Source organism: Solanum pennellii, chromosome 3, assembly GCF_001406875.1.
Source record: "Solanum pennellii chromosome 3, SPENNV200".
Taxonomy (NCBI): Eukaryota; Viridiplantae; Streptophyta; class Magnoliopsida; order Solanales; family Solanaceae; genus Solanum; species Solanum pennellii.
The window spans coordinates 6278075-6282014 of NC_028639.1; the positions used below are offsets into that span (position 1 = coordinate 6278075).

At 32.3% G+C, this 3940-nt stretch overlaps 1 long non-coding RNA gene across 1 annotated transcript; it reads right to left on the reverse strand.

The window, feature by feature from the left end:
• Positions 1–2355: 2355 nt before the first annotated feature.
• LOC107014095 lies at positions 2356–3401 on the reverse strand. Its single transcript, XR_001456192.2, has 3 exons — positions 3125–3401; positions 2843–2944; positions 2356–2756 (listed from the first exon to the last, which is right to left on the reverse strand). It is a non-coding gene; the product is annotated as an uncharacterized LOC107014095 (long non-coding RNA).
• Positions 3402–3940: the final 539 nt, after the last annotated feature.

Sequence of the window (3940 nt, forward strand, 5' to 3'; positions counted from 1 at the left end):
GAAACTAAGAAAAACATGGTTGGATGATCTTTTACGGTACAACTTGGATACATGGTGCAAGAAATATTTTCAACACTATAGCATAAGTGATTAGTGGACAACAATATGACACGGAATTTTAATGCTTGAATACTTCCTACATGTATAAACAATCATCACAATGCTTGAAAAGATAAGGATAAAGATGATGAAAATAATTGGTGATTTTGAGACAGTTCTCAAACACTTAGATCGTTGATATACATCTTATATCTTTGAAGATTTTGCAAGAAAATATTGACAAGTCTATGCGTTGCAACTTGTCTTGGGATGGAGAAAAAGATTTTGAGATTAAGCACTACGATTTTACACATACTTTGGACAAATAAATAAACATATAAAAAAGTAAAAGAAAATCACGTCTCGTCCCACCAAACACTGTTCCATCTCGTATATATAGTGGGATGAGATGAGACGTATTTTTGTCCTGTCATTTTCGGTCCTGCTTGGCCTGGTCTCGGTCGAATCCCGACCAAGGACTTCCCCCTTTGTCCCTTACCACTATCCCCGTCTCCATCCCCTTGCCAGTGCTACTAGGAGTTGCAGTTGCAGATATTGGAAGGTTAGGGACAATCCTTGTGCTCATGGTATTGTTATTCATTACAAGGAGTGGAACCAAATCAATTATATAACTAGTTGTTATAGCAAGGAGACCTATCTCAACACATATGTCAATTTTATTCCACCAATGAATAACATGAAAATGTGATCAACATCAAACAATACAATTGTAAAGCCACCAAAGATCAAGATGATTCTTGGAAGACCAAGTAAGGTTAGAAGAAAGGAAGCAAATGAAAGCGACAAATTGGAAAGCTTAGCAAAAGTGGTATTGTTGTGACTTGTAGAAAATTTGGTACATAAGGATACAATAAAAGAGGATGTCCTACAAGAAACCAAGCTGATCCAAGTCAATCGGTTGAGACACCTTCTTAGGCAGAGGTATATTTTAAATTTCTACTTACTACTGTAATATGTATTTGTACTGAAATATCAATATACATGCTACTGATGGAGCAAGAAGCATAGCAAGAGGTATTGGTCCAAGTAAGTCAACTGAAGCATCTTCTCAGAAATATTTTTATTTATTACTTTTAAATGTAAGTTATAAGTACATATATTGATATATCAATATGCACGCTACTGAAAGAACAATAAGAGGCAGAGCAAGGGATAGTAGTTCAATCACCTGAAGCTTCTTCACATGTATATGTATTCATTTGTGAAAAGATTTAGTTTTACTTTCATGCACTAATATGTGAAAAATCAGGCTACCACAAACGATGAAAGTGGTAGAAGAAGAAGCACATGAAGAGGCAGATTTTCAAGTTCTTTAGGTGTTCCTACTCAATCACATGAAACTGCTACGGACACAGAGGTAATATATCTAATTATTCTATCATTTATAAACAATATATATATTCTAATATTTGAGTTTCAAGTACAAGCTGTAAATGGTAGAGGCAGAGGAAGAGAATTAGGTAAAGGAAGAAAAATGCCCCAAGAAAGAAATGTGAATGAACTAAGTAGAGGAAGATGAATACATCAATATAGTCAAACTAGTTTTGAAGCAATCTATAGTACAAGAGGCCTGGAAAAAGGGAAGAGGCTAGTAGAACATGAGACACCACTGTAGGATAAAAAAGGTCTTTTAAAAGGCCAAGAATGGTAGGTGTTGGCATATACCAAGCTGAAGATAGATTTACAACACTTAATGTAAATTTATATGCATACTTCAGATTTTATATGCAAGCCTAAATGTCTTTTGATTTGAATATGTATTTATTTGACTAAGCATGCCTGGAGTGCCAAGCAGAATAGTCATGAATACTGGTACAAGAGTGACAAAGAGGACTGGCGTTAATACTGATTTTATTGGATATATACTAAGACTCGGATTCAAATGGAAGGGCAAGATAACTATTACAAGTTGCAACCTAGAAAGAATGAGGGCTCAAAAGTTAACCAATCTAGGTCTGCAACTACTACTAACAATCAAAGCCAAACTAGTTCAAATAGGAAGACCTATGTGCCATGGAAGTAGAGCATTCTGATGTTGTGTTGTTGATTTTGACAAATAAAGTTTAAATATGTAATTTTGGTAATGTTTTTCTTTGGAATCAAACCCAATTTTGTGTTTAACCAAATAAAACATGATCAATTTTGATAGTTGCAGTTCAAATTAAATGATTATGTTGGAATGAAGTCCTCATTTTCACCATTTTTTGTTGTTTTTTTGTAGTTGATACTTGCTTCTTCTTCTCATCTATTTGTAGTTGAACATATTTTTAAAGTTTCTATAGACACAACCAAATACAATAACAATTTGTTCAAATCATAATTATTTCGACAATAAAAAATAACAAAAACTTGAGCATTCGACAACAAAAAAAAACATCAAAACTTGAAAGTAACTAAAGATGTCTATGACAATTTTGGTTGCACACACCTACATGCTCCATCCTTCACATCCTTGGTTAGACCTAAAAATTAGGAAAAAAACACTACTAAAACCAAGACAATTAGCTTTAAGTTACAACATGAGCTCATCTTCTTCTTCTCTTGCATCATCCATGTATTACTTTCAACACGACTTTCATAACATGCTAATGCTTCTTCCAACTCCTTAATTATGTTCGTCAATCTTGAATAACGTATTTTAATCTTATATCAACATCTTCACGATCCCTTCATCTAAATAAGTTGCATGAATTCTCCTAAATTACGTCATAAAAATATTAAAGAAAAACAAAAACATAGAAACATACATAAAAGATCTCTTGAAATGATTTAGAGAGCATACAGGATAACGTGGACAAGACCAAAATCATCGACCTGTATTGTGCTCCGACCATGAATTTCGCATTGAAAGTAAGTCTCCATGTTTGCGTCCAAATTTCACTCACTACATCGATCATTCTCATTATTACTAATACGATTTAACATTGCATTTTACATTTTCCTTCAAAACGTAATCAAATATCTTCATTACTCAAAATTAAATGAAATTATGAAGAAATTATACCTTGAAAACCTTCAAATTAACCTTTTTCACTGGAAATTAAAAGAGAAAATGAATTCCTACCTTATTGCGCTTGGGGAAGATGATGAATTCGTAAAAGAGAGTACCAGAGTTTATAATGAAATTGTCCATCAAGAGAGGCACCAACAAATCTTTTTATATCTTTGTTTTGGGGGAAGATGATGAAAAGGAAGAAATAATTAATTGATAAGGGAAAAATAGTGTCACGTGCCACATTTAAATTGGTTATTCGCAGTGAAAACACTACTTCGCACTCTTCTTGTGCGTGTTCACAACCCAGGTGAGGGAATCGGTCAAAATGGTCACCCTTTTATAACGATATTAGAAAATTTTGTGAGGATAATATGAAAGTTGCAAAGTTAAAGATGGTGTTTTTTGAAAATTCGGGACAACTTAGTGATGACATTATATATGTCTTTTCATAATATAATATGTATTTTCTATGTATAATTATTTATATTTATTATATTATATATATATATATATATATATGCTTTGTACAAATTTTACAAATTAAATGATCATACGAAGTTTTCATATATAGCAAACATAAAAAACATATTTGTATGTTATGACTATAGTTTGCATAATCGCGCTCCATAACAAACATAAATATGTATATTTCGCTATACATATACAAAAGAAAGTTGTTGCATAATTTCACTATACATGTACAAAAGAAAGAGTTGTATAATATGTTTTGGTATACATATACAAAAGATCAATTGTATAATCTGTGTTTGTATAAAGTGAGAGAGAGAGAAAGACAAAAGATATATGGACAGGGGGAGATCTTATTTGTATAATCATAAGTCTACAGGACGAAAACATATATGCATTTGTATTTATATGTAGGAA